Genomic DNA, 9,561 nt, shown 5'->3' with positions numbered 1-9,561 from the left:
TACATGACACATAGTACTAATGAATTACAATCAAAGGACTGGATAAAAGAGTTACATCTGACAATCTGAATATCTGTGTTTGAAAAATAAGGCTAAGTCCTATAACAACTTAAATCAAACAAAATACAAATACAATTAATGTAAAGATACAAAACATAGATTCCGGATCAACAAACATTTCGGACATAAATTCCATTCCAGAATGCCTTCACTTCCAAACACCATCCTACTAACACATCTTCATTTCTGGACATCAACAAATTCCAGAACAATCTTCACTTTAAAGCACCATCTGACTTCGAGATAGACATTGGGACTTAGGATTGCTAGAGGTTCACTTTCAGGTTCCAACAATCTCCCCAAAGTAAACTTAGCAATCAAGTCAGCTTAGATAGCTTCTTCCTTGATGAAAGTTTAGGCTGTTAACAACCATTATCGAACTTCGATGTATAAAGTCAGCTGACTTTCAAATATTGCTTTCACTTGTTCCGGAGCCTCAGACTTGGTCGCACGACTAATGAACTTTTTGAGAGCTTTCGTTGGAACCAGGTGTTTGTCAAGGACTCGGAAAAAGTCCTATTTGTTTGTCTTCTTAGTCTTGTACACAAACCCTTGAACCGGATCATCAATGGCTACTTCTTCTAGCAGTTCAGCTTCCAGAAGCACATACTAAATCTTGGCAACAAGATCTTCAGCTCTGAAAAGATGAGCCAACTCATAGTCACGTCAACAAAATTCTGCGACATAATCTTTGAGGAAGCTCAAAGCAGCATGGTACACTCCTATACTGATATAATCGTTCTGGAGTCCTCGGAAGTGAGCAGTTAAGGTGAGAATATCATTCGGATTCATCGCCGGGAAGTCAGCATCAATGATGGTTTGACAAGATGGTTTGTTTATGACAACATGGTATTGGAAGAGTGGACAGTTAAGTTCAAACTTGGTGAGGACCTCTATTCCGTACCCAAAAATCTTGGTAATCTTCTTCCTCGTCCATACTTCCTTTAAGGGAAGTGCATTCTTGGCATAAAAGGTGTTTAGCGTTTCTCGCTCTGTCCGGATAGTGACCTCCGGATTGTCATTGGGGTGGAGAGGATCGAACTTGATGTAAAATTTGCTGATGTGAGAGAGAGGAAGATCAAGCTGTTCGAAATCATCGGAAGGAATGTCATAGTACATAGAGGGTACTAAATCGACATCCTTAAGAATACCTTCACGGTAGAGAAGAGAAATGCCATGCATCGGATCAGGATTGTCTTTGAGCGCTTGGATCCGGATGTTGTCCTTTAAAGCCTTGTTAATTTCCTCCTGAGACCATCCAAGTTTTTGCTTTAGTGGAGGTCCCGATTCAATGATAGGCTTCTTGCATTTATCTTTGCCTTTGTTAAGTATGTAGATCACGTGCAACATGTTCTCGTCCACAATGATCTCAAGGGGGGGATGGAAGAGGTTCTTCAGGAATGTCGTCTGGAGTCTGGAGAGGAGAACGTTCATCTATTTGAATAATTTTAGGCTCCAGAACCGGTGGCACCATAGAGGGAGTGGCTCAGAAGGGTTGAGCAGTGAGGAAAGTTTTGGCCTTGGCCATTTGGATTCCCATTTGAAGAACATCAGGAAAAGAAGATGGCCAAGAAAATGCTGACTAAATTCTTTGCTCTTCCTCAGTCATTTGCTTTAGGAAAAGCTTCTGAGCAGCTACAATGGCAAGTACTCCCTTAGTGACATATTGTTCTTCATCACTGTCTTCATCACCATCAGAGTTTCCTAGAAGTCCAGAAAGAACTTGGAACTCATCATCGGAATTGAGATCTTCATCGTGGAGTTGAAAAATTGAGGCATGCTTCCATGGTTGACTTGGACCTTTTCCCCCTCTTGCATCGGTGGCCTTATAAACCGGTGCAAGCATCAAAGAGTCCTTCAGATCATCAAATTTGTTAAACACCTTTTGAAGACCGGTGTTGAGTTGACGAGTAAGTGCATCATAAGCTTCGAAAGTGGGCACTTGGGATGAGAGATGATCAAACAGGTGTCCAAGGATAGCAAGCATCTCATCAAACATGTGATTCAGAACGTCAACAATGTTCCAAGTGGAGCGAAGCAATTTGACGAGGACTTGCTAGATGATCAGGTTCATTTCATCCTTTTTCTTGATTTCCTTCTCCAGTCTCTGAATCTGCTTCGCATGGCGAACATGGGTCTACTTGATAAGATCGTTGGTAGCAGCAACCAAGTCATCATGAACCTTGAGCATTGTAGTGATGGTGTTGAGATAGTGCTCAACTGAAGCATCATACTCTTCTTTAACTACTTCAATCGAATGCTTGAGCCGAATGGATATCAGTTGATCTAATTGAGCTTCTCTTTCAGCCACGGAAGGTCCGGACTGATTAAATAGGGACTGGAGAATGACGTCTAGCTTGGAGTCCAGTACGAACACCTTTTCATCGATTTTTGTGTTGAGCTCCGCCACAAAAGTCTCAAGAGTGGTGACCTTCTTCATTGTTTCTAAAATGTTGGAATGAATATCCAAAAGAGCGAACGGATCAATATGATATCCTGCCGAGGATCCGTTGTTTGAGCTGGAAGGTTGAGGATTTGGTTTTGGAGATTCAGGATTGGTTGGAGTGACAGAAGGACCGGGTTTGTTGGTGTCATCATCATGAATCTTTTGATTTGATTCTGATTCATCCTTTGTGGAGGATGAGGATCCGAAATCGAAAGCAAGCATGGACGAAGATGGCTTCAAGTGAAGTTGAACTGAGGAAGGAATGTTGGCATCAACAATGTGTGCAGCATTTGTGGTAAGCATCACCTCTTCGGAAACTTCATCATCTAAAGCTGAAGGAACGGAAGCATGAGGAGTAGTCTTTGGAGACTCTTTGGATGTTAACTCAAGATCAGCAAGCTCATCTGTAGGAACAACATACGGAAGGTTGCTTTGAATGGCCCGGTTTCGCATGGAGATGAGAGTGGCTTTAAGTTGTGATCTTGTAAGTTCCGGGTGCCTTGAGTGTGCCCTGTTCACAAAGTTTTCCCATAAAGGGTCATTAGTTCCTAGTCGTCGTGTACCCTTACCAGGTGTCAGACCGGTTGAGGCACCTGAGGTTGGAGGGACAACTCCAGTCTCAGAATACTTGGGGTCCGAAACAGGAGTTCTAGAGTGTGTGCATGTAGAAAGAGTAGGAATAGCAAATATGACACGTAAGTGTGTTCCAAGGGGGGGGGGGCAAGGAAATTTGTTCAACATCGGCATCACCTTTTTGAGAAGGTGAGGGTGGATTATGTGCAGACTCCCCGTGAGTGTGTGCATGTGTTTTTGAAACATCGAGGTGTACCTCGGATTAATGGATGGGAAGGGTGTTTGGAAGGCCAGAATTAACCTGAATTTCATGAGTTCCTTCCTATTGAGAGGAGTAATTGACTTTGGATTTCTTTTTAGACTTTGGATTTGAAGGTGAAGTCTTCCTTTTGGTAGACTTTTTAATCTTTGGTCCGGACACAGAAGGATTGGCCTCTTCCGGAGTGGGCTCAATGGAGACTGGGTGTGACAACCCGATATTTCAACTCTTTGTAATGACCTAAAAAGTCAAGTATTGTAACCACTTTTGAGTTAATAAAATTAACTTTGATAATAAAATGTCCAAAAAGTTTCTATTTAAATTCCTTCTATGTTTAATGCCACTAAACCGTGATCGTACGTAAAAAGAGCGCCCAAATCCGACTTCGTATATTGAAGTTATGATTTTTCCAAGTTCGACTTAGCAACAGAAAGCTAAAAACTCGAATCGGAGGTCGAACGACTTTTGGCCGAGATGACCTAAACGAGAATCGAAGGTCTCGACAATGGTAATTCAGCGGTAAAAAGTCTGGAAAAAACCGACGTCAGATAAAGAAGTTATGAATTTTTAGAGAAATTCCTTAAACACGACACTTTAAAAATAAATAATAAAAATAATTTCGAAATTTGCCGACGGAGTCTAAACGAAAGTTGTAGAGCGTAGTCTCACCTACGCGTGGATATAAAGACCATCAAAAACGGAATTTGTATGAAGAAGATATCAATTTTTGAAGTTTATTAAATAAATTATATATAAATTTAAATCAAAAATCTGGTATTATCCGAAGGGGGAGTCAGCGTGCTCATCCGAGTTACGCGCTGCGTAACCCCGTACGCCCCGCGTACGCGAAGGCCTTGGTCTCGGTTCGTCCACGTCGCCCCTATGCGAGCTATCCGACCCGTCCCATCCGAAGCGAGGCGGTCGAGGACTCGGTCACGCGTAACGCACGAGTGCGCCCCGCGTACGAGCATACGCACCGCGTACCGAGGCTTCTCAGACCCCTATAAATAGAGATGCGAGGGTTCCGGGAAAATCACCCCATCTCTCTCATTTCTCTCACGATATTGCCTCGATTTCCGTGCCCGTTCTAACCCGAAGCCCTGGTCATTTTGCTCAAGTCCCGAAGGTCGATTTTACTCCCGAGATTCTCGAGAATCTCGAGAAAAATCCGTTTCCCGAGACGAAATTCTGCCCGGTTTCCATCTCGCTTTCTTCAAACTTTCAAGTGAGTTCATACCCCTTTAATTAACCTTTTAAATGATCTATAAATGCTTTTATATGCTTTCAAGGGGGGGAATACACGTAAAACACACGAGTATCATCGTGTGTTATATAAAGAATTTTTGTATGCTTTTATATAACCAAATCATATGTGATTTATAAACTTTATAGGGAACTCTCATATATAAAATATGTTACAATAACATTCTATCTTTTGAAATATATAAATTGTTGTAATGCATGTATAAACTAAACATTTTCTTAGATTATATGTATACTTATCTATCTTAGGCTCTACAAAAATCTATACATTCATAGCAAGTGATTCCTTTTCTAGGTATTTCTAAACAAATGACTCACACTTTTAGAAAACTATAATAGGTATAGTTTTATGAGGATATTGCTAACTTTTACATACCAGAAACACGATTTCCAAGAAGTCACTTTCATATAAAAGAACAAACGAACATTTTAACACGTAAATCTGTTTTTATACCACGGTTTTGTGAGACATTAACTTCACGTACGTTTGAGTACACATTTCAAGTCCTGTATTATATACCAGAATCCCTTGGAGGGGGAGCATGGTGTTTGTGTATAGATCTATACGGGCTTGACAACCCGCGCCTTGACTGTTAGCTACAGTCCACCATTTGGGGTGACAAACGTCATAACATTCCAACGCATGAAGAACGTTGTGTATAGGCATTCCGAGTCAATAGTATGGTTATAAAACTCACATGGGGTATTAAAAATGCATGTATTTACGTGGTTTTCAAACATATTGGTTATTTTACACTTACATACATTTTTAGAAACAAACATTAGTCTTGAGAGAAGGCTACTTTTATACTAGTAGAAAATATAGGAATTTCAAAGAAACAAACAAACAAGGACAAAACATTTCATTTCTTACAAACATTGTCATTCAATACTTATGAAACTCACCAGCTTAAATGTTGATCTACTCTTTCAAAATTACTTGTATGTCCCAGGGAACCAATAATTTCAGGTATCATTATGCTTTTGATGAAGGGATGCTGCGGCGCCAGTTTAATCTCATATTTTTTGACATCATATTGTAATTGGTTTTGAACATGTAACTTTTGACAAATGTAAACTTTCAATTATATATATGATGGTTGTATTGCTTTCTTTACTATGTATTCATTTGTTGCCTTACCATATGAAGTCATCCGCCCCCGAACGTTTCCGCCGTTCAGGTTTGGGGGTGTGACACTGGAGCAGGTTGTGTTGGATCAAACACAACCGAAGTCTCTAAATGATGTTTTAGCTAAATATAATTGCAATGAATCAGGGCCAACATATGGTCTGGAAGACGTCTAACCAGACCAAAAGAAGATTGGTCCGGAACTCTATAAGGCTTAACTGTTATAAATGTGAGATATACCTCCTTCAGAATGGTGTAGATCGGAATGGGTTCTGATCCTTCCTTGTAGAGATCTTCAATCATCAAAGACCAAAACCTAGGTCTTGATATCTCATTGGTGTTCCTTTTGATTGTGAATTTCCAGAAGTCCTGCCATAGCACCTCCGGAAGGTCAACAACATTGTCGTATCAGGAGTAGATGTTGTATACCACGTACAACCAGTCCTTGCTGAGAGTGTCTGTACCACCATGCTTTCCGGACATCCCTCGAATGATAAAGTGCATCAGCATGGACCACAGTCCGGAAACGGCTGATTTCTTTAAGTCCTTTGCTTTGTAGCCCTGATTGTACCCAATATGGTTCAAGAATAGTTGAAATTCTTCTACAGTGGGTTCTTGTAGCTTAAAACCCTTGGGGTTTTCTTTCACATCATTAGCCGTAAGAAACGTCGATCTGTGGATAGGCACGATCCTATCAACCATGATTTTTGTTCCGAGAACACCATCGTCGATTTTGATTCTAGTGAAAGCGATGTGCAAGAGACTGAGTGCTAGAGGGGGGGTCTGGGATTTTGGTGAGAGGGATGGATATGGGATGGCTTAAGATGAATTCGATCATCACCCTAATGGATTTATCGAATTCCATAGGATTCATCGAGAAGAGTTGGGGCGTATCTCTAAGAAACGGTTCAGGTGATTACGAAGATGATGAACCTTTGGATGGTTTCTTCTTGGGGGCAATCTTCTTTGGTATGGAGGAGGTTGCAGCAAGATTTTGGGTTGAAGATTGGGACATCATTGATGAGTTGTTATGAGTCCTTCAAGAACACGGTGAACATAAAGAAGTTTAAAGTTTTGGAGGGTTTGAGCGCATAAAGAGGTAAAAGAGGGTTTAGAAGGGTTTATATAGGTAAGTGAAATGGGTCGGGTTAAGAAAAATAATGATGAGGATCCGAAGCCAAACCAGGTAGCATTTAATGGATAACCGTTTTTGGTAATTAGTTGACTTGGGAAAGGAAAGGTAAGGATGTTTTAGATCTTAGAAAGGAAAACCCAAACGGCGATTTGATGGTTACTTTTGGAGATGTGCAATCGTGGCACGAATTTCAAGGAAGATAAGGATCCTCAAAAGTTACCATTACAAGAAAAATGTTTCACCTTATTGACTCTTGGGTTTTCGGATGATTGATTCCGGACAATTTGAGATCCAGAAGGTAAAAGGTTGAGTTATGGATTGTAAAAAGCTGAAGAAATGGTCCGGAATGAGATCAATCCAGAGTGATTCTTGAAATTCCAGAGTCAAAAATTGTTCGCAATTCCGGAGTACAAATTTGAAAAATTCGGAGTAAATTTTGAGAAAAGAATCCGGAGTAAAATTCCATAGTGTAAATTTTATGTTCCAGAGTAAAAATTTTACAGACTTTTGGAGAACAATTTGCAGGACATTCTAGAAGAAGGTTTGAAAAACTTCCAGAGTGAAATTTTGAAGATTCCAAATTAGAGAATGCAATACCTTTCCGGAGTGGAATTTCGGGATGCCATTATGAAGTATTTTCCAAAATGCAAGATGTGATCAAGGTGACTAGGTTTTCTTAGAACAATCAAATAATCTGGATGAGTTGTAAAACTTAAGACTCAAGTGATGGTTAAAAATAAAGACAAGTAAAATGATCCTTTGTATTTTGAGAAAGAATAGTTCCGAAAAGAAAGATACTTTTGAGATCGGAACCAATTTTCTTTCAAATACTTCCATCAAAGAGAACAAGTCTCTTGAAAGAACTGAGGATCTGGCATCATTATGCCCATCTTGTTCAGAAAACCATTGAATTTGGTTTCGTCTAATGCCTTAGTAAAGACATCAGCAATCTCATCGTCAGATGGAACAAAACTGAGTTCAATATTTCCATTTAAAACATGATCTTTTATGAAATGGTACTGAATATCGATGTGCTTCGTTATGGAGTGTTGAATTGGATTGTGTGAAATTGCAATGGCACTTTGAGAATCACAGTAGATAGGAACGCGTTGAAAATGGAAACCCTAATCCAAAAGTTGAGACTTCATTTATAGAACTTAAGACGTATCGCTGACAACAAAAATGTATTCTGCTTCGGCTGTAGAGAGCAATACAATTTTGCTTCTTGGATGACTAACTAACCAATCGACCACCTAAAAAATGACAGCCACCTGATGTGCTTTTTCTATAAACTTGAAGACCACTCGTTAGGACATACTTATATGTGGTTCAGGCTAGGAAACTATTTTTATAGGCCTTAATAGGGCCTTGGTCACTTTATGTATGTTTTGGTGTTGTTTGTGGTTGTGAAGGCGTTCACAGCCGTGAACCGGTTTATGGTCGTGAATGCGTGTTCGGCCGTGAACCTTGTTCGCGGCCAGTCTTTCCTTATATATAGGTGTGTGTCAGACTGTGCTAGAGGCATTGTCAGAGAGTTCATGGTGTTTGTGTGTGTTGTCAAGGTGTACCAGACGTGGTTGCGGCCCAACAATAATACGTGTGCATTGCTTGATCAATTTCTTCTTCTTCTATGTTCTATTCTTGTTTGCTTGATTGTTATTGTTTGATCACTTGTTTGGTTCCTGGATTTGGGACTTTACAATTCGTATCAGAGCCAATCCAGTGTCAAATTCGTTTTTAGGTGTTTACGTCACAGGTTCTTCAGCATTTTTGTGATCAATTAGTGTTCGGTTGCTGAATTTGTGCATTTGTTCGAAGATTCAAGGCTATCAGGAGCAAAATATGTTGTTTTCATTGAAATTCAAGTGTTTACGGTTGCAACTGTTAAAGTGATTACGGTCTTGATCTCGTATACGGTCACGAACCATTCAAATAAGTTTGACCGTGAACAGGTTTTTGACCAGGAACAATTCAAAGAAGTTTGACCGTTAACATATTCTTGATCGTGATCCATTCAAGTATTTTGACCGTGATCTATCCTTGACCGAGAAATCTTCATTCCCTATGAAAGATTCATTTTTTACAATGTACGACCAAAAACTGTTGTATACAGCTGTGAAGAGTGTACCGCTGTGATCTTTATACGGCCGTCAACCCACTTTGGTCATTGAACAATTTCAATTGTATTTTCTTTGTTAGTTTGGTTGTTTAGAAAATTTAAAAAATTAAAAAAAAATCAGAAAAACAAAAAAAAATGGAATCTGAAAACACTACCATTCATCAAGAGCTTGACTCTATTATGGGAACAACTACACGCATTCAAAGACTGCTATCTACTGAAGGTTTCCCAGAGTGGAAATATCGTATAGAAAAGTATATCAAAATGAAAGATTTCAAGATTTGGAGATGTATTTTGAAAGGACCAGTCAGAATCACGACAACTATCGAAAATGAAATAACTGTTGACAAAGAGTATGAAGAGTACACCGATGAAGAATTTGATAGAGAAAGCACTTGGCACACTCACTATGGCTCTATCACCAGAGATTGCTTATGGATTTCGAGAATATACATCTGCAAAAGCTCTATGGGAAAGCAATGATCGAGGTTCATGAAGGCAATGAAGACATGAAGCAAAGTAACCAAGATATGCTTAGGAAAAAGTTTAACATGTTCAATCATGTTCTGGGTGAAAC

The sequence above is a fragment of the Lactuca serriola genome, chromosome 5, assembly GCF_051521515.1.
Source record: "Lactuca serriola cultivar US96UC23 chromosome 5, Lser_US96UC23_V15, whole genome shotgun sequence".
Lineage (NCBI taxonomy): Eukaryota > Viridiplantae > Streptophyta > Magnoliopsida > Asterales > Asteraceae > Lactuca > Lactuca serriola.
This window is presented reverse-complemented; position numbering follows the sequence as displayed.